Raw genomic sequence first — 22775 nt, 5'->3', positions numbered from 1 at the left:
ACAGGAAGAACCACCTGTGTCTCACACAAGAAAAATAGAAAACCTGTCTATGGTTATAACTTGAAAGAACATTTTCTCCAAAATAATTGCGCACCGTTTTTGGCCGCGCAGTTTCTACAGTCACAAAACAGTGTCAATTTGGGTGAAACTGCATGCATGCCACTGCCATAAGGGCACTAGATGGACGGGCACCGTAATAGTAATCAGATCGTTTGTCACCCAGCTTTCCAAGATACCTTCAAAATGAAAGCATGTGGGCAATGTATTGCTGTATAACTACAACGATTTGCCATTCAGGTGTCTAGGAGAGCTAGGTGACCACCCCCGAGGAGCTGTAAAAGTACAATATTGTTTTGTCAACCAGCTTACGTAGGTAATTATGTTATACGGGTGGACAATAGATTGCTATATAACTAGGCAGCTTTGCCATTCAGTTGTGTTAGAAAGCTGGGTGACAACCTTGGAGCGAGCTTTTCAATTGGCCATACCTTTTGCTGCCCAGCTTTCCTAATAAATACCTGCCTAATTTTGCATGACATATGGGAAGATCATGTATCACATTATATGGCCAATATATTGCTGTATAACTAAGTAGATTTGGCATTCAGATGTCTAGGAAAGCTGAGTAACAACCACAGAGCGAGCTGAGATAGTGGAAATATTGCTTGGCACTTAGCTTTCCCAGATACTTGCCTTATTATACATAATATATAGGCATATCGCCGATCAGTGCAGCCCATTAACTCTTTCAGCACCCTGGACAGTACCATGCTCGGCGCACGGAAACGGAAAGACGGAGTACACATGGGAGTGCACACGGCCGCTAAAACAGGCACACGGATCCGTCAAAAACCGCCGTGAAAACGGTGTCGGAAGTGTGCACGAGGCCTTACCCAGAATTCTGTGTTTCTTCATCCAGACGTCCTCCTGGGATAACGTTTCATCCCATGTGACCGCTGCAGCCAATCACAGACTGTAGTGGTCACATGGGATGAAACGTCATTTCAGGAGGCTGGTCTGCAGAGGGATGCGTCGCCTAAGTATGAAGCTTCTTTTTTTTTTTCTATGTGCGGTCTTCCGCAGCGGACATTCTGGCCTAAAAACAGCACCACAATTTGGTGCAGTTTTTCGGACGGAGTTTCCAGCGGCGCCTAGAGCGGATACGCTGTGTGCTTTTATGCAGCGTATCTGCCCTGTGTGAACATCCCCTAATACATTGCTGTATCACAAGGCAATTGTGCAATTCAGTAGTTTAGGAAAGCTGGGTAACCACTACTGAGGGAGCTGGAATAACGGCCATATTGTTTATCACCCAGCTTTCCGAAATAGAAATTGCAAATAGAATTTCGTCATTTGAATTTTTCCACCCCTCCTTCCCCCGTCCTGGATTCAGGTCTCAGCACTAGATATAGCTGCTCTGTATCCAGGATACAAGGCAGCTGTATCTCAAAAACAAAAAATAATTTTTAATAAAAACTAATTAGAATGTTGCACAAAACACACCGATACACTTTTTTTTTTTTTATATGAAAACAGATTACTTATGTATTGCAGTGTATTGCAAATTTTTCGTCCTCTGATTATGTCCAATTCCGACCGTTGAAGCGAGGTGTCAGCTCTAATATACAGCTGACACCCGCAGCATATGGAGCAGGTTCAGCCCGTGAGCCCGCTCCATACTTCCTCCTAACGACTATGATGTACATGTACGTCACATGGCTATGTTGTGTTCAATAGCCTCGCTTTCAGCTTCTTACAGCACTTTGCTTTTCATTACTGCTGCAAATCATGCTCGCCTTTTACAGCGTAGAGGGCGGCGGTGATAAAAGCGAGAGGTTAGATTCCTCCAGCCTCATAAGTAAACCTTATCTGATTATGTGGACTTCATTAGCAGGTCACAGACACAATCCATGGCACCATTTGGCTGGCACTGAATGTATCTCAGCACAATAAGCTTATTCTTCTAGCAGGCAGCCAATTATGAATAGAGGAGAGTTGGCATGACATTACAAAGTCTCCTGAAGAATAAACAAAGTATAATTACCCGATGGAGAAATGTTACCAGTAGCCTCTCATTGTATTACCACGGGGCACCATGTTAATGCTGCTAGTGGAATGACAGGTTCCTCTCCGGTATCTGCCGCAGTCATGTCAGAATCACTGTGTACCTGTGTGTGAGGACAGAGATAGCTAACATGTGGCTCGCCAGCTGTAGTGGGACTACAAATCCCACAATATCATGCCAACCAAAGTATAATAATCAGCTAAGCATGACACGTCTTACACGTCTGCAGCACCCGAGGACACGATCTACAGCTGGTATGGAACCTGAAGACTGAGTAAAAGTGAAAAGAATTACAAAGGGATGGGGGGGATGGCGGATTGTCACTTCACAATGTCCCAAAAAAAAGGTTCACGGGATCTGTAGTTCGATGACAGGAGGAGAAGACAACATACTTTACAATTCATTATTACACTTTGTAAAATTGCAGCTTTTATGGAATAGCAAATCCAGTGAGATGTTATAATTCTTCTACCTGTTACATATTCTTGAACTTAGGGGACAGTATTATAGTAGTTATATTCTTGAATATAGGGGCAGTATTATAGTAGTTATATTCTTGTATATAGGAGCAGTATTATAGTAGTTATATTCTTGTATAAAGGGGGCAGTATTATAGTAGTTATATTCTTGTACATAGGGGGCAGTATTATAATAGTTATATTCTTGTATATAGGGGCAGTATTATAGTAGTTATATTCTTGTATATAGGGGCAGTATTATAGTAGTTATATTCTTGTATATAGGGGGCAGTATTATAATAGTTATATTCTTGTATATAGGGGCAGTATTATAGTAGTTATATTCTTGTATATAGGGGCAGTATTATAGTAGTTATATTCTTGTATATAGGGGGCAGTATTATAGTAGTTATATTCTTGTACATAGGGGGCAGTATTATAGTAGTTATATTATTGTACATACGGAGCAGTATTATAGTAGTTATAGTCTTGTACATAGGGGGCAGTATTATAGTAGTTATATTCTTGTATATAGGGGCAGTATTATAGTAGTTATATTCTTGTATATAGGGGGTAGTATTATAGTAGTTATATTCTTGTATATAGGGGCAGTATTATAGTACTTATATTCTTGTATATAGGGGCAGTATTATAGTAGTTATATTCTTGTATATAGGGGGCAGTATTATAGTAGTTATATTCTTGTACATAGGGGGCAGTATTATAGTAGTTATATTCTTGTACATAGGGGGCAGTATTATAGTAGTTATATTATTGTACATACGGAGCAGTAGTATAGTAGTTATAGTCTTGTACATAGGGGGCAGTATTATAGTAGTTATATTCTTGTATATAGGGACAGTATTATAGTAGTTATATTCTTGTATATAGGGGGTAGTATTATAGTAGTTATATTCTTGTATATATGGGGCAGTATAAGGGCATGACCACACATGGCGGAATTCCTCCGCAACTGTCCGCATCAATGCCGCACCTAATCCGGGTTGCGGATTACGGCTGCGGATCTGCACAAAATGTGCAGAAAATTGATGCGGACTGGCCGCTGCGGACTGCAGGAAAAGTGCTTCCCTTCTCCCTATCAGTGCAGGATAGAGAGAAGGGACAGCACTTTCCCTAGTGAAAGTAAAAGAAATTCATACTTACCGCCCGTTGTCTTGATGACGCGTCCCTCCTTCGGCATCCAGCCCGACCTCCCTGGATGACGCGCCAGTCCATGTGACCGCTGCAGCCTGTGCTTGGCCTGTGATTGGCTGCAGCCGTCACTTCCACTGAAACGTCATCCTGGGAGGCCGGACTGGAGACAGAAACAGGGAGTTCTCGGTAAGTATGAACTTATATGTTTTTTTACAGATACATGTATATTGGGATCGGTAGTCACTGTCCCGGGTGCAGAAACAGTTACTGCCGATCGCGTAACTCTTTCAGCACCCTGGACAGTGACTATTTACTGACGTCTCCTAGCAACGCTCCCGTCATTACGGGAGCCCCATTGACTTCCTCAGTCTGGCTGTAGACCTAGAAATACATAGGTCCAGCCAGAATGAAGAAATGTCATGTTAAAAAACCAATACGCTCCGCACCACACATAACATGTGCATGACAGCTGCGGACTTCATTGCGGAACTTAGAATCTCCATTGAAGTCAATGGAGAAATTCCGCCATGAGTCCGCAACCAGTCCGCCACTGCTCCGCAACAGACAGAGCATGCTGCGGACACCACATTCCGCTCCTCAGCCTTACGCATCGTCTAAACGAACACTGCTAAATTAAAGTGGAAGTCAATGGAGAAACGGCTCCGCTGCGGATTAACGCTGCGGAGTGTCCGCAGCGGAATTTAAGTGAAAATCCGCCATGTGTGAACCCGCCCTTATAGTAGTTATATTCTTGTATATAGGAGCAGTATTAAAGTAGTTATATTCTTATATATAGGGGGCAATATTATAGTAGTTATATTCTTGTACATAGGGGGCAGTATTATAGTAGATATATTCTTGTACATAGAGGGCAGTATTATAGTAGTTATATTCTTGTACATAGGAGAAGTATTATAGTAGTTATATTCTTGTATATAGGGCAGTATTATAGTAGTTATATTCTTGTATATAGGGGCAGTATTATAGTAGTTATATTCTTGTATATAGGGGGCAGTATTATAGTAGTTATATTCTTGTACATAGGGGGCAGTATTATAGTAGTTATATTATTGTACATACGGAGCAGTATTATAGTAGTTATAGTCTTGTACATAGGGGGCAGTATTATAGTAGTTATATTCTTGTATATAGGGACAGTATTATAGTAGTTATATTCTTGTATATAGGGGGTAGTATTATAGTAGTTATATTCTTGTATATATGGGGCAGTATTATAGTAGTTATATTCTTGTATATAGGAGCAGTATTAAGTAGTTATATTCTTATATATAGGGGGCAGTATTATAGTAGTTATATTCTTGTACATAGGGGGCAGTATTATAGTAGATATATTCTTGTACATAGAGGGCAGTATTATAGTAGTTATATTCTTGTACATAGGGGGCAGTATTATAGTAGTTATATTCTTGTATATAGGGGGTAGTATTATAGTAGTTATATTCTTGTATATATGGGGCAGTATTATAGTAGTTATATTCTTGTATATATGGGGCAGTATTATAGTAGTTATATTCTTGTATATAGGAGCAGTATTATAGTAGTTATATTCTTGTACATAGGGGGCAGTATTATAGTAGATATATTCTTGTACATAGAGGGCAGTATTATAGTAGTTATATTCTTGTATATAGGGGCAGTATTATAGTAGTTATACTCTTGTACATAGGTGACAGTATTATAGTAGTTATAGTCTTGTATATAGGGGGCAGTATTATAGTAGTTATATTCTTGTACATAGGAAGCAGTATTATAGTAGTTATAGTCTTGTATATAGGGGGCAGTATTATAGTAGTTATATTCTAGTACATAGGAGTAGTATTATAGTAGTTATATTCTTGTACATAGGGAGCAGTATTATAATAGTTATATTCTTGTACATAGGGGCAGTATTATAGTAGTTATATTCTTGTATATAGGGGCAGTATTATAGTAGTTATATTCTTGTATATAGGGGGCAGTATTATAGTAGTTATATTCTTGTATATAGGAGGCAGTATTATAGTAGTTATATTCTTGTATATAGGGGGCAGTATTATAATAGTTATATTCTTGTATATAGGGGGCAGTATTATAGTAGTTATATTCTTGTATATAGGAGCAGTATTATAGTAGTTATATTCTTGTACATAGGGGGCAGTATTATAATAGTTATATTCTTGTATATAGGGGCAGTATTACAGTAGTTATAGTCTTGTACATAGGAGGCAGTATTATAGTAGTTATATTCTTGTATATAGGAGACAGTATTACAGTAATTATATTCTTGTATATAGGGGCAGTATTATAGTAGTTATATTCTTGTATATAGGGGCAGTATTATAGTAGTTATATTCTTGTATATAGGAGCAGTATTATAGTAGTTATATTCTTGTACATAGGGGGCAGTATTATAGTAGTTATATTCTTGAACATAGGGGCAGTATTATAGTAGTTATATTCTTGTATATAGGGGCAGTATTATAGTAGTTATATTCTTGTATATAGGGGGCAGTATTATAGTAGTTATATTCTTGTACATAGGGGACAGTATTATAGTAGTTATATTCTTGTACATAGGGGGCAGTATTATAGTAGATATATTCTTGTATATAGGGGCAGTATTATAGTAGTTATATTCTTGTACATATGAGCAGTATTATAGTAGTTATATTCTTGTACGTAAGGGGCAGTATTATAGTAGTTATATTCTTGTACATAGGGGGCAGTATTATAGTAGTTATATTCTTGTATATAGGAGCAGTATTATAGTAGTTATATTCATGTATATAGGAGCAGTATTATAGTAGTTATTTTCTTTTATATGGGGCAGTATTAGGGTATGTGCACACACACTAATTACGTCCGTAATTGACGGACGTATTTCGGCCGCAAGTCCCGGACCGAACACAGTGCATTGAGCCGGGCTCCTAGCATCATACTTATGTACGATTCTAGGAGTCCCTGCCTCGCTGCAGGACAACTGTCCCGTACTGTAATCATGTTTTCAGTACGGGACAGTAGTTCCACGGAGAGGCAGGGACTCCTAGCATCGTACATAAGTATGATGCTAGGAGCCCGGCTCCCTGCACTGAGTTCGGTCCACTACTTGCGGCCGAAATACGTCCGTCAATTACGGACGTAATTAGTGTGTGTGCACATACCCTAATAGTAGTTATATTCTTGTACATAGGGGGCAGTATTATAGTAGTTATATTCTTGTATATAGAGGGCAGTATTATAGTAGTTATATTCTTGTATATAGGGGGCAGTATTATAGTAGTTATAGTCTTGTATATAGGGGGCAGTATTTTAGTAGTTATATTCTTGTATATAGGGGCAGTATTATAGTAGTTATATTCTTGTATATAGGGAGCAGTATTATAGTAGTTATATTCTGTACATAGGGGGCAGTATTATAGTAGTTATATTCTCTACATAGGGGGGCAGTATTATAGTAGTTATATTCTTGTACATAGGAGACAGTATTATAGTAATTATATTCTTGTACATAGGGGGCAGTATTATAGTAGATATATTCTTGTATATAGGGGCAGTATTATAGTAGTTATATTCTTGTACATATGAGCAGTATTATAGTAGTTATATTCTTGTACGTAAGGGGCAGTATTATAGTAGTTATATTCTTGTACATAGGGGGCAGTATTATAGTAGTTATATTCTTGTATATAGGAGCAGTATTATAGTAGTTATATTCTTGTATATAGGAGCAGTATTATAGTAGTTATTTTCTTGTATATGGGGCAGTATTATAGTAGTTATATTCTTGTGTATAGGGGCAGTATTATAGTAGTTATATTCTTGTATATAGGGAGCAGTATTATAGTAGTTATATTCTGTACATAAGGGGCAGTATTATAGTAGTTATATTCTTGTATATAGGGGCAGTATTATAGTAGTTATATTCTTGTATATAGGGAGCAGTATTATAGTAGTTATATTCTGTACATAAGGGGCAGTATTATAGTAGATTTTATTCTGTACATAGGGGGCAGTATTATAGTAGTTATATTCTTGTACATAGGAGACAGTATTATAGTAGTTATATTCTTGTACATAGGGGCAGTATTATAGTAGTTATATTCTTGTATATAGGGGGCAGTATTATAGTAGTTATATTCTTGTATATAGGGGCAGTATTATAGTAGTTATATTCTTGTATATAGGGAGCAGTATTATAGTAGTTATATTCTGTACATAAGGGGCAGTATTATAGTAGTTATATTCTGTACATAGGGGGCAGTATTATAGTAGTTATATTCTTGTACATAGGAGACAGTATTATAGTAGTTATATTCTGTACATAGGAGCAGTATTATTGTAGTTATATTCTTGTACATAGGAGACAGTATTATAGTAGTTCTATCGGTGTCAATATATGACACTGTATCAGCTAAGGATATATTTCCCCACTTTCTATCTCTATTATCAGATTACAAATGTACATAAAAACTGCAATTAATACACTAGAAGAATAGCAGGACATTAATTGTCCTAAACCTCCTAATTCATCTGTATAATTCAAGAACATTGTTTTAGATTGGCACAATGATAAAGTAGGTAATGCCATCCTGGGTCTGTGGAAAGCTAGCTGACAGTCCCTATGGCCACCTTTGTTAGACCAAAATAAGTAATAAGAAGTTTAATTGAATATTATAAGATCTCCCACAAAGGGACAATTCTTCTTTTTTTAGGGTATTTGGTGATTTTGAGATCTTTTTATGTTGCCTTCTATATCTCCTTTATATATGTGCATCTGGTTACCCCATAATGGCAGTGTACTGGAATCCCTACCTGTGGATTGTAGCATGAGCTATAAACTGCAGGCGCTGCTCCGGTTTATGGAGGGTTTTTATAAAACGTTTATTGCTATTTACCCTGGGGAAGTTTTTAAGGATGAATTTAATCAAAATGATCAGCTTGGCTGGAGCTGTAGGAATCAGTGTGGAGCGCAGTTTCTCGGGGCTTGGAGTGTTCGCCGTGTCCCTAATAACATGGACGGTGTCATTTGCAGTTCAGCACCTGAGCTCTATGTTATATCCAGACACTCTGTATGGTAAAACCCATATGTAACAACATTTATTTCAAAACTACATCCTACTGTATATCCCATTCTGAGATATCTACAAATGAAGCAGATAGAGTTTACAAGACATAGCAGAGCTGACTATGTCATCTGGCGCAACACATGGCAATTTCACAAATGATTGCAGGTAAAATAATAAAAATACCTGGGGAAACAATTTCACATGTGCTACATCAGCATTTAATACAAATATAGGAATAACCCTAAGGCCATAGGGGGTCTATGGTGATCTAAATTAGCTTCAGTAGAACCATAGGTCCTGGTCTATCTGCCATAATACAGTGACTATGTTATGGCTGCGCGAAACCACCGTAAAGGTCAGAAATCAAAACATATCTATGCCAAGACTTCTACTTGTTCTATCAGTTTTGTGTGCTGTGTTTCCTTCCTATGTCCGTGGGTTACATTCCTGACCTCTTCATATAGCAATTTTTAGCCGATATGAAGGTATCATTTAGTCACAGGGTCACCCAGTCTTCCAAGAAATGCATAGTCCCTTCTCTCTCCTCCCATCTTTTCTATCTCCTGTTAGGTTTTTCAAAGCACCCATTTATTTTAATAGGGAGTGACTGTGTATGGATGGCCATAATTCAGACTGTTTTTGGCATCTATTAATGTTTTATGGAATTTCCTATTGCAAGGCCAGAGCAACACAGTCACTTAAAGGGGTTACCCATCAATAACATTGATCACCTATGCATGCCTATCCACTGTGGACGAATATGCGGGTGGCCGCTCGTACAACTGTATGGGAGATAGGGTAATAGTTGAGCGGGCTCATTTGCCACATTTGTATAGAGTGTCATTGTCTTGGCCACCCCTCCATACAACTCCTTCTCAACATAGCTGTCCTTCTCAGAAGATATGGTGATTCTGTTTTAGTGATCGGTAGGGGTCCCAGCGGTTGTACCACAATCAACCTAACATTTATCACCTATTTTTGTCTATAGGGGGCAGTGTATACAAAGTATTTCCTTTTGTATCATTCTCTAAGTCTGTCACTTTTGTATATCCTTCTCCCATAATTAAACCCCTATGCCTTCTGTGTCTGCTTTGATTTATATGCCAGGGAAACCCACATGACAGCCCACAAGCACTCTGGAAGTTAACAGCATCAACTAGTTAGGGTTTACATTCATTTCAATGGAAGCAGTCAGGTACGAACAGCATGGAAATTTGCTCTAAAGTTATCACAGGCCTTAATAGACCACCCAAGGTGTTACATTTAGGAAATAAATTCTTGAATATGTAGGATTATTGTGAAAAATGACCAGATGTGACTCTACTGATATACTGTACAACTCCTAGAGAGCTTTAGAAAGTTCTATGACACTCAGAAGTTGCACACACTAATGAAAAGTTGCTGTAACAATTTAGCAAATCCTCGACATCAACAGACGGCTTTTCATTTGTGACTGTATCACGGAGACAAAAGCAACAAGATCATCTTTAATCTCCAGCAGAGAAGCTACGGGATTCGGCTAAAACATGTCGATTCGTCATAACTTTATGCAGCAAACCCTGCTGACAAATGCAAAACGGCAAAGCTGTTCTACACCGGCGCTCAGTACGACTGCTGAGGCCGAGCTCAAGCCGTTTCTGTGTATTAACAGGAAACTGCAAAAAGAAAAGGCCCCCCTGCTGCTATTGTATCGCCAAGTATTAAATGTTGATACTTGGATGAATTTTAAATAATGTGCCTTTGCTTTGTCCTGCCGTGCCCCCGCCTTGTGGTAATATTCATTTATAAGACGCACGGCGCTGAAAGAACAAGAAGAAAGAATAGAAAGCAGGGAAAACCTTATGGTGCGCACTGTTTTCAACAGGCATAATAGATCTTAAGGATAATGGTAAATCTGTGGTTACATATTAGGGAATTATAGGATAAGCATATGTTTCTATTACTGTGATTTCATCCTTAATATTGAGCAGCAGAACACAAGATGCTGTTTTTGGTGGTCTGTACACTAGCTATGGGGCCAAAGCAACAGGCTGTCCTAAAACATCACGTCCCCAGATCGTCGGGAGGAATGCTGCAAAGAATTCAGTTTCCCAATTACTCCACATTAAGGACATAATAGAAAGACATACGGGACATGGTAGAGGTATATGAGCAAATTGCTAAATATATATACAGTATATAAGCATTAGTTCACCTCTGGTAAGAAATGTTAAAGGCTATGTACACATTTACAAATAATAGTTTTTTTTTATTGCGCCAATGCATCAAAACATTAATTAAAGCAACACTTGAAAAAGTCTTTAATAAAAAATAATATCTACTGTTTTGTGTATACAACTGCTATGAAGACCTGAGCGTCTCCGGGGTAACAGACTACAAACAAACTCTTTGTAGTCTGATCCTGCAGTTATATTCCCTTTCATCTGTCCCCCTATTTCGTATTAACCTACCAGATGTATATTAGGAAAAAGTAGGGGACATATATAACGGAATGTGACAGCAGGATCAGACTACACAGTGTTTGCTTGTAGTCTGTTACCATGGAGACACATAGGTCTGCATAGAAACTGAATGTGGTAAAAAAAAATGCCTGGATATTAGCCTATTTTCAAATTCCGCAATATTACTTATTTCATTGTGCTCTGCAAACAGCATGAACCTGTAATATTCCGCAGAGAGAGTATTTATACAAAAGAACTATGGAGCATGACACCTACTCTATCCAGATGTTGATAGTAACATGAACTAACTGAAGGTAAGTGGGGAGCTGCATTGTCTATGAGAGTTTAGGATAGTCTGAAATTCACCTTCTGTCTCATCAGAGATTTAGGATCCTGCTTTCTCTCAACCGTGATTTACACTGCAGCTCTGCTTATTCTGATCGGCTGCTGTGTATAAACACTAGCCCAACACAAAGGTCACGAGGAAGTAAATGCATATAGAGCTGGTTTCCATTACAGCAAGAATAGAATGATTATAAACTATAAGCAACTAAACCACCAATGAGAAAAAGGAGATAACCATGTCACTGCCGCAAAACAGAGGAAAATGACCCTGAAAAGGTGGCCTGTGAAGGTCAAGACTTGTCTTTTGTTACAGTTCCTCGATAATCAGCTTAACACAGGATGTCCTACTGCTGCGACCTCCTGGCAAAAAGGGTTCAATATTCCTACAGCTCCACCACAGAGTAAATGAGGCATTACATTGTATCATTGAAATCAATGGACCATCTGTGTAATGCAAGGATGTGCCGGGTCCTCCAGAGCAAGAGACGCTCTTTGTAGCTTATTGATGGAGATCTTGGACTGTGAAATTCCCTAAATGGGTATATGAAAATGGCTTTTCTAAAACAGACACCCCCTTTAAATAGGACTTATCGTTGGGATACAAGTTTATGTAGATAGTATGCCCAGGACTCTGGTTTCATGGACTATATGCAGAACATGGCACAACTATAAAGCTGCCAGTTATGTTTCTATTGTCCCAAAGAGGTACTCAAGCCACAAACATTAGACTGGTGGGAGCCCGACTGATGGGATCCACACCTATCTCTAGAACTGGTGATCCCTGTTTTCCCGTCCCTCCCCTGCCACGCGACTGCAGCAAGTAGAATATGAAAAGGAGCGCGGTGGTAGAGCATGCACAATGCCGAACCCTCGCCCTCCAGCCATGCAAATGTAGCAAGGAGAAGTTGGAAAGGAGCGGCATTCAAGCATGACCACTACCGCTCCCTCTCCTCCCCCCACCAATGCCATGGTGGCAAGGAGAAGTTTAAATGGAGCGGTGGTCGGGCATGCTTGTTGCCACTCAATTTAAACTCAATGGGACTGACGGAAGCAGCCTCTGTCTTTTTTATATCTGGTGAGAGCAGCTGTGCCAATGTAATACCCAGCACAAAAATACTACAATGTGTCGTCAATGATTGGAACATTTTGTAAAACTTTCCCATGATACAATGAAGTACCTACATAGTGGAATTACAAACTCACACTTTTTTGTTTTGTTTTATCACCTGGCGTGTGATTTGCAATTTTTCTTTTTGCAAAACAGAATTTGCTATTAGTCAGTCTCCACCCCACAGGATACAAAGCCACTTGTCTGAGTGGGAGTTAGTTTCGCTCCTCAGAATGATACAGTGTGAGAATCTGCGACTACACTGAACACCGTTATCTCCTCTATGATCAGTGTGTATACCCAGGAAGGACATATATACAGCCACCCAACAAATACAACCACAGCAGAAATCTATAGACATATCATAGTTGCAAAATTTTGAGAAGGGACATCAAGGAGATTTGCACACACGAAGAGGCGCACACAATTTTTTTTGCTTATGCCTCATAAAGGACACGCTCCAAACAACGGCATAGGAGTCACAAATATTGCATATGTCCCCCCTTCATCACACTCCAAATTAATACAGACACAAGACCCCTTAAATAAATACAGCCCCCCCAGACCAAATCCCCTAAATTAGTACAGACCCCAAACCTTCTACATACAGACCCCACACCCCCTGAATAAATCCAGACCCCCTGAATAAATCCAGACCCCAGACCAGATCCACTAAATACATACAGACCCCAGACCAGACCCCCTGAATAAATACTGAGCCCATCAATAGCAGACCCCGGACCAGAATCCCTAAATACAGACTCCCAAACCCCATCAATAAATACAGACCTTTTAAACAGACACCAGACCCCCTAAATACAGATCACAGACCAGAGTTGTTAAATACAGAACCCCTAAATAAATATAGCCCCCTAGATATCCTAAATACAGACCCCAGACCAGGCCCTCTAAATACAGACCCCAGACCAGGCCCTCTAAATACAGACCCCAGACCAGGCCCTCTAAATACAGACCCCAGACCAGGCCCTCTAAATACAGACCCCAGACCAGGCCCTCTAAATACAGACCCCAGACCAGGCCCTCTAAATACAGACCCCAGACCAGGCCCTCTAAATACAGACTCCCAGGACCAGTCCTCTTAAAAAAAATGCATGTGTCAATATATGTGATGTTTTATTATGGTGTTTTTGTGGTGTTTTTTTAGAATAAATCATATGTTGCAAAAAGGAATCTTGACTCCCATTATGTGCAACGTGACAAACACCACTCAAAAAAACCAGAGGTAGTAAAACACATTATTAGCAAAAAAAACATCACCAGAAACGCATGTACCATTTTACAAACAAAAACTTGCGTTTTTCTAGATGTTTTTTTTAGACAAAAAAAAAATGATAACACAAAAAGTGTGTGTGAAGGATGCCTAAAGGATTGTGACTGAGTTTTTATTATGTCAAGTTGTTGCTGCTTCCCCCCCCCCCCCTACAAATGAGAAGGATTAACCCACACATCCCAAAGTAGGAGTGCGTCCCAAAAGTAATGAGAATGATTTCCAAAAAACTTGTCCGATAAACAGAAGGAGAATCGTCAGTTCATTTCCCAAGAACTGCTGGATCGTGTGACAACTGAGCCCGACGTCCAGTCAGCCGCGACGAGGGCTCTGAACAACCTCTCACATAAGGACTTCCAGCGCCGCTATGGTGTCCCTGGAATGGTTGTGTTCAGTCCCAGGGGACTTACTCTGAAGGAGATCGAGTCTAATTGTATGTTTTTGGAATAAAAGGATTTTTGGGGAAATCATTCTGATTACTTTTTGGATGCACCTTGTATGGAGTATAATGCCGTAAACCAGCATGAAGTCTCTCATCTATGTACGCCCTCGAGAATAACATAATAAATATGAGCATAGAACATTTTTAAAAAGTATACAGTAAAATTCCTTTAATCCAGCATTGATAATGCAGGAATTCTGATAATCCGGCACTTATTTCTGAACAGCAACTTAACCTGGAATCTTACAAAATCAAAAGCAGAAGAGAGAGCAGAGAAATTTTATGACTACACTTTTATTGTTCTTTTTATGGGGGGCTCCTAAATTTAAGGGTAACCAAACGTTCAAAAAACTTCTGACATGTCATAGTGACATGTCAGAAGTTTTGATCGGTGGGGGTCTGAGCCACTTAGTTTCTGATCGTTTTTTTCTCGGAAAGCCGAGCAGTTGGTGTACGGGGTCATAGACTTTCTATAGATCCTGTACACCAATTGCTTGGCTTTCCGAGAAAAGCCGATCAGAGACTAAGCGGCTCAGGACTCACCCAAGTGCCTCTACCGCTACATTTTAGCGATCGGTGGGGGTCTCAGTGCTCGGACCCCCACCGATCAAAACTTCTGTCATGTCACTAAGTTTTGTGAATGTTTAGTTACACTTTAAGCCAGAATCCAATAGTTCAGAAATTCCGATATTTAATAATTTGTTAATAATTCTTGAAGGCATAAAATTCTGGACTCTCTACTCTTCAAACTAAGATTTATATATATATTTTTTTTATTTTATTACTGATTGATAATCCGGAATATTTTATGATCTTTTATATATCAATCCAATTGATGCAAAATTAGGGTATGTTCACACGGCAGCGTCCGTAACGGGCGAAATTACGGGGCTGTTTCCAGGAGAAAACAGCCCCGTCATTTCAGCCGTCATGGCATGTGCAGGCGCTTGAACGCCGCGTCCATTACGGACGTAACTGGAGCTGGTTTTCCATGGAGTCCATGGAAAACGGCTCCATTTACGTCTGAAGAAGTGACATGACACTTCTTTGGCGCGGGCGTCTATTTACGCGCCGTCTTTTGACGTAATTCGGGGGTTAAAACGCCCGAATTACATCCGTAAATAGGCCGTGTGAACATACCCTTAAAGGAATTTCATTGTATGTATAAAACTCGGTGTGAATATTTCTTACTGCTGTTCACACGCTGTCTGCAGGTAACAAAACCTGTTTATATGAAATTTTTTACATTTTATTCAAGAAATCTGGTGACATAAATATTGCGGTGCTGGATGACCTTTAACCTGGAAGTAAATCCTGATAGAGCGCAGTGATAAATGGTATCAGTGAGAGGAATGTGTGTCATGCAGACCTTTGGCCCAGAGTCATATGGTCTCCTGGGTGCAATAATTCCTCTCTCAACCTGTTCAGTCACAACTAGGTCAAGGGCTTCACAATATATTCATCATTTTTTATACAACATGTTTGGACACAAAGTTTCCAGGAGCCTCCTGTGTAAATTCTGTATCATCGTCATCTGGATATTTATCTCACCCTCGCTCTTTTAAAATGATTGAGTGCACAATGATGTCGCAGGGGTCAGCACAAGTATTACTATGCCCACCTTTCACCATCATCCTACAGTTAAATATATTATTCTCATTAAAAAGTTGAGTCACTTTGTAAGTACATGACATTACCTATCTTGTACTGATCATGAGTTACATCCTGTATTATACTCCAGAGCTGCACTCACTATTCTGCTGGTGGAGTCACTGTGTACATACATTACATTACTTATCCTGTACTGATCCTGAGTTACATCATGTATTATACTCCAGAGCTGCACTCACTATTCTGCTGGTGGAGTCACTGTGTACATACATTACATTACTTATCCTGTACTGATCCTGAGTTATATCCTGGATTATACTCCAGAGCTGCACTCACTATTCTGCTGGTGGAGTCACTGTGTACATTACATTACTTATCCTGTACTGATCCTGAGTTACATACTGTATTATACTACAGAGCTGCACTTGCTATTCTGCTGGTGGAGTCACTGTGTACATACATTACATATCTTGTACTGATCATGAGTTACATCCTGTATTATACTCCAGAGCTGCACTCACTATTCTGCTGGTGGAGTCACTGTGTACATACATTACATTACTTATCCTGTACTGATCCTGAGTTACATCATGTATTATACTCCAGAGCTGCACTCACTATTCTGCTGGTGGAGTCACTGTGTACATACATTACATTACTTATCCTGTACTGATCCTGAGTTATATCCTGGATTATACTCCAGAGCTGCACTCACTATTCTGCTGGTGGAGTCACTGTGTACACACATTACATTACTTATCTTGTACTGATCATGAGTTACATCATGTATTATACTCCAGAGCTGCACTCACTATTCTGCTGGTGGAGTCACTGTGTACATACATTACATTGCTTATCCTGTACTGATCCTGAGTTATATCCTGGATTATACTCCAGAGCTGCACTCACTATTCTGCTGGTGGAGTCACTGTGTACACACATTACATTACTTATCCTGTACTGATCCTGAGTTATATCCTGGATTATACTCCAGAGCTGCACTCACTATTCTGCTGGTGGAGTCACTGTGTACACACATTACATTACTTATCTTGTACTGATCCTGAGTTACATACTGTATTATACTCCAGAGCTGCACTCACTATTCTACTGGTGGAGTCACTGTGTACATTACATTACTTATCCTGTACTGATCCTGAGTTACATACTGTATTATACTCCAGAGCTGCACTCACTATACTGCTGGTGGAGTCACTATGTAAATACAATACATTACTTATCTTGTACTGATCATGAGTTACATCATGTATTATACTTCAGAGCTGTACTCACTATTCTGCTGGTGGAGTCACTGTGTACATACATTACATTACTTATCTTGTACTGATCCTGAGTTACATACTGTATTATACTCCAGAGCTGCACTCACTATTCTGCTGGTGGAGTCACTATGTACATACATTACTTATCCTGTACTGATCCTGTGTTATATGCTGTATTATACTCCAGAGCTGCACTCACTATTCTGCTGGTGGAGTCACTGTGTACATACATTACATTACTTATCCTGTCTGATCCTGAGTTATATCCTGTATTATACTCCAGAGCTGCACTCACTATGCTGCTGGTGGAGTCACTGTGTATATACATTACATTACTTACCCTGTACTGATCCTGAGTCACATCCTGTATTATACTCCAGAGCTGCAATCACTATTCTGCTGGTGGAATTACTGTGTACATACATTACATTACTTATCCTGTACTGATACCGAGTTACATCCTGTAATATACGCCAGCGCTTCACTCACTATTCTGCTGGTGGAGTCACTGTGTACATACATTACATTACTTATCTTGTACTGATCCTGAGTTACATCCTGTATTACACTCCAGAGCTGAACTCACTATTCTGCTGGTGGAGTCACTGTGTACATACATTACATTACTTATCTTGTACTGATCCTGAGTTACAACCTGTATTAGGCTATGTTCACACGGGGTATTTTGCAGAGTTTTTTGACGCGGAAACCGCGTCGCAAAACTTGGCAGAAACGGCCCGAGAACGCCTCCCATTGATTTCAATGGGAGGCGTCGGCGTCTTTTTCCCGCGAGCAGTAAAACTGCCTCGCGGGAAAAAGAAGCGACATGCCCTATCTTCGGGCGCTTCCGCCTCTGACCTCCCATTGACTTCAATGGGAGGCAGGAGAAAGAGTATTTCTCGCTGTTTTATGCCCGCGGCGCTCAATGGCCGCGGGCGAAAAACGGCGCGATAATTCCCGCGAAAATCGGCGTGCAGGGAGAGGAATATCTGCCTCAAAGTTCCAAACGGAATTTTGAGGCAGATATTCCTCCCCCAAAATACTCTGTGTGAACATAGCCTTACACTCCAGAGCTGCACTCACTATTCTGCTGGTGGAGTCACTGTGTACATACTGTATATGACTTGGGGTACTTCGAGTAGTGTATCTGTATGTGGATTACCTTTTACCTAGTACTTGTTAATCATCCACTCCCACAACTTTCATAGCAAGAAGAGATTGGATAAATTGGCCACAGCAGCCATTTTATTAGAAATAAACAAGAAGAGTTATATATATCAAATAACTATAAATAAATAATATTCCCATTATTTATTAAAACAACAAATAATAACATTCTAAAATGCAATACGCATTGTAAGACCTTAACATTCAACCACACCCAACACGTCAGACACCACTGACAAACAACATTAACACATAGACTAGGAGAAGTTCTTGGAGCTATATATTTTGTCACGTTGTTGCCGGCCACCTGCACCACCATTTTACCCCAGCCATAAAAAACCCGGCTCGGTGGCACCAATACTCCTAGCAGATGCCGTAAAGTAATTGCCATCTCTCCTAAGGAATCCCACACTATCCAGCCAGACAGGGTCCTTTACATCTTTAAAACTCGGGGGGGGGGGGGGGGGGATACATACCCACGATGTGTCCCCCACACCACTTTTTCAGCAACCCCTAGGACTCCCCAGCAAGCTGCCATGACAATATGATGAAACCTGCCAACAAACAAGTGCTAGTAACAAACTCACATCATGAGTCTCTAACACAGGGCGGGTGGGCGAGGATGTACCTACTGTGCTACTCCTGTTGAAAAGACCGGGAATCTGGCAGCACAGCCGCTAATATCCGCTGCTAATTCCCCCCCCCCCCGATGTAGCCCCCTCTAACCTCATCCCTGTGACCAATGACCCTCCCTCCTATTCCCGTCATGTGCGACCCACCCTCCACTGTGCCAGGGTCAGTCTGGCCTGTGCTTGACATGACTTATCTTGTACTGATCCTGAGTTACAACCTGTATTATACTCCAGAGTTGCACTCACTATTCTGCTGGTGGAGTCACTGTGTACATACATTGCATTACTTATCCTGTACTAATCCTGAGTTATATCCTGTATTATACTCCAGAGCTGCACACACTATTCTGCTGGTGGAGTCACTGTGTACATATATTGCATTACTTATCCTGCACTAATCCTGAGATACAGTCTGTAATATAGTCCAGAGCTGCACTCACTATTCTGCTGGTGGAGTCACTGTATACATACATTACAATACTTATCCTGTGCTAAGTTACAGTGTGCAGATACAGAGCTGCAATCACAATTCAGCTAGATGCCATTGGAAACAGTCGACAAGCTTGCCATCAGACACACCCCTAACAGTTTATCTGAACTCTCATAACAGTTTTTACTACATCGGATTACTGTACAGTGTGTAGCGCAAAGATTATACATCCCAGAATGCAAATCACCATTGTTCTAGGAAGACATGCTGAGAGATTCCAATTGTGAATTCAGTCTTGCACTATAATACGGGCTGTAACTCAGAATTAGTAATTAATTCTGAGCTTTGCTACATCTGCAAATAAACAAAAATTTTTGAATATGTTTATAGGTGAATTCTAAAATGTCAAAAATTTTACAGCACAATTTTAGCTTCGTTTGAACTTTTCCTCAGTTTTATTTCTGGACTCAGGAGTGGCGCACACACCCCACCATCATGTCGACAAACAACGAAGTCAATTTCGCGTTATCAGTAACCTGTTCTATTAATATAGTCATACATGATGCAACAAGGAACACTTCAGGTCACGCAGATCATGTGACCAGAATGTTTTTGAACTATTCCCATAAGTTTTTATTCAGATGGCTGTAGTTTTGCCGGCTGGCAAGTGTTCATATTGACCTGGACTCCCCCGCGGTTCACGTGAACCACACTTACATCACCATAGAACCCAATGGTGAACTAGGTTCGGTTCACTTGAAATACAGGAGTGTCCGGGTTTGCGATCGTAAAATGGACAATAAAATGTGTCTGAATAAGGCTTTAAATTAAAAAGATAAACCTGTAAATATACAGTATGTCCTTGAGTCCTCCTTTATGTTGAGTTGATAAAATGTCTACTCTGCAGTTATTTTGTTATATCTCGGTGACAACCACTCCAGCTCCCCCAATGGTTGTCACCCACATTTCCCAGATTCCTAAATGCCAAATCTCCTTAGCTATGCAGAAATATGGAAGAAGTATTATGTAAAAAGGCAGATATGTATTGGAAAGCTGGGTGAGAACCCCTATGGATTGTCACCCAGAAACAGATATATCTAAAAAACAGTTGAACTGGACAGGAGACGACAACTCAAGGACTAATATCAAAGTAACAGTCCCTGCTCCTCGCATTAGGGTATAACTACTTGCCGTTCAGGCGTCTGGGAAACTGGCAAATAATCCAGAAATGGTTGCAAAGAAATGTTTTTAAGGAGGAAAAACGTACACTACTGTAATACTACATGCATCGGTGCCAATACTATAATGGGACTGCAATTCTCTACCATGAAATAGATGTAAGTAATATTATCCTAGCAGTAACGAATGGTACAGCCAGTTTTTCCATATATTTTACATACATTATACAGAGTCCATGTGGCGCTTTCCTCACTTTACTGCACTTTTTGTACTAACAGAAAATCGTCATCATGACATTGGTGCCAGGAATAACAGACTGAGGCTGGAAGCAAATGAAAGAATGGGGAACAAACGACCACAAGGAAAGTCTAAGATCTGTTAGCAGATACTATGGGTGGGATCTGCCAGCTAAGACCCTCCACCAGTGTTGGTTTTAAGCGTAGGGAACGTTCATCTGGATCAGCATGGACCACTCAAGCCCAGTGGGCACTGGCACCTGCCACGGTTTGCCTGGTTCTGACACTGACCCTCCCCTCACTGATCGATGGTCCTTCAACGACAGGGGTGGTGCAGGGTGCCGTGGTGTCCTAGGCAGTTACCCCTCCCAATACACACAGTGCCAGTCATAGCTTGCCTCCCCATACAGTGCCAGCCACCATTAAAAGGCAACCCAGTGACACCCATTGGCATCTGCAATGTCTTCTAGTGTCAACCATTATACCCCACTACTGTCAGCCACAATGCTCCTATAATATCAGCTACAATGGTCCCATTTTGCCAGCCACCCAGTGTCTGGCCCAATTTTTTCCCTATCGCCAGCCAATATGCCCTCCAATTTCGTCACAGTGCCTCTCTATTGCCAACCAGAATACACTCCAGTGTCAGCCAGAATAAGTTCTTCACTATTTCCAGCCACAATATCCGTGCACTGTGAGCCACAATGCCCCCTATTACTAGCCACAGTACCCCATTAGCCACGGTACTAGCGAAAATTTCCTCATATTGTCAGTCACAATGCCCCCTAGACACAATACTTCTCTATTGCCAGCCATAATGCCCCCCACAATGCCCACTTATAGGAAGCTACATTGTCCCCTGTCTCAGTCATTCCTCCTGTATACTTAGTAAGATCTGAAGTCAGAAAGTGTGATTATATATTTATCACTGTCTTACCCGATTGAGCTCTTCATCCCATCAAATCTCAGTGACCTCTAGGCGGGTGCCCACCATGTCTTACCCATGTCCCGGCCCTCCTAAACACGATGGAGCTGAGGTGCCAGTCAGAGTTCTGCACCCCTTCCCTGCCTGCCTACTTCTTTCAACTTTTCCTCTGGAGAGACCCTATTGGGCCATTATGGTCTATGACAAACACTGCAACCCCATTGTTCTTGAGATCGACGAGGGTCTGAGCGCCCAGACCCCTAGCCAAATATCTCCTAAAATGTCATAGGCACGATTCTGGAAGATAGACTTTTGGACACAAAGTGCACATGTATTTTAAATTGGGGCCTCGACTTTCTAGACGTCTCTACCAAAGTTCAAGACAATTCAGAGCAGGGGCAAACTATGACGCCGTGTCACCTAGCCTTCAATGTGTCTTTCATAACACAAGAGAGAACTATATGTTTTCTGTTACTGATGGATGATCTCTCAAAGAAAAGGTTCACCAGTGCAGTGTTCTTGTTCCCTGCTGTGTGAGTCACCGATTTGTGCAGACGTTATGATAGGATATATCTAGTTACTGCCCTGCCAGGACCTTCCTCCTCAACGACATCCCCACAGAACTACAGTTCCCAGCACCTAGACTCTGCTAGTTTCTTTATCTGTACATGTCTTGAAGCGACCGATAGGAATCAGAAGCGGAGTGGTTATGAACAGCCTTTTGGATGTTTGCGACCCGTGCTTAAAAGGGGGCCCCACAGAAGGCCTGACACAAAGCTTGAGACCACCACGATTCTTAATAATAATCATACAGTAGTTTTATTTAGGCATTGTACAGAGCTGTTATTAGATTACTTTATGTGTAGATCTGTTATCTGGTCGTTGCATATTGGTATTATATGAGCACTGTATGAGGGCATTATTTGAACACTGTATGATGGTAT

General features: G+C 40.5%; 1 protein-coding gene across 1 annotated transcript in view; it reads right to left on the bottom strand.

The window, feature by feature from the left end:
* SNTB1 (syntrophin beta 1) overlaps window positions 1-22775 on the bottom strand; it is a 68558-nt gene that overhangs the window by 8933 nt on the left and 36850 nt on the right. The gene's annotated exons all lie outside the window — the stretch shown is intronic.

The sequence above is a fragment of the Rhinoderma darwinii genome, chromosome 5 (genome assembly GCF_050947455.1).
Source record: "Rhinoderma darwinii isolate aRhiDar2 chromosome 5, aRhiDar2.hap1, whole genome shotgun sequence".
NCBI classification, from domain to species: domain Eukaryota; kingdom Metazoa; phylum Chordata; class Amphibia; order Anura; family Rhinodermatidae; genus Rhinoderma; species Rhinoderma darwinii.
The sequence above is the reverse complement of the archived record's forward strand: the minus strand, read 5'-3'. Positions and strand labels throughout refer to the sequence as shown.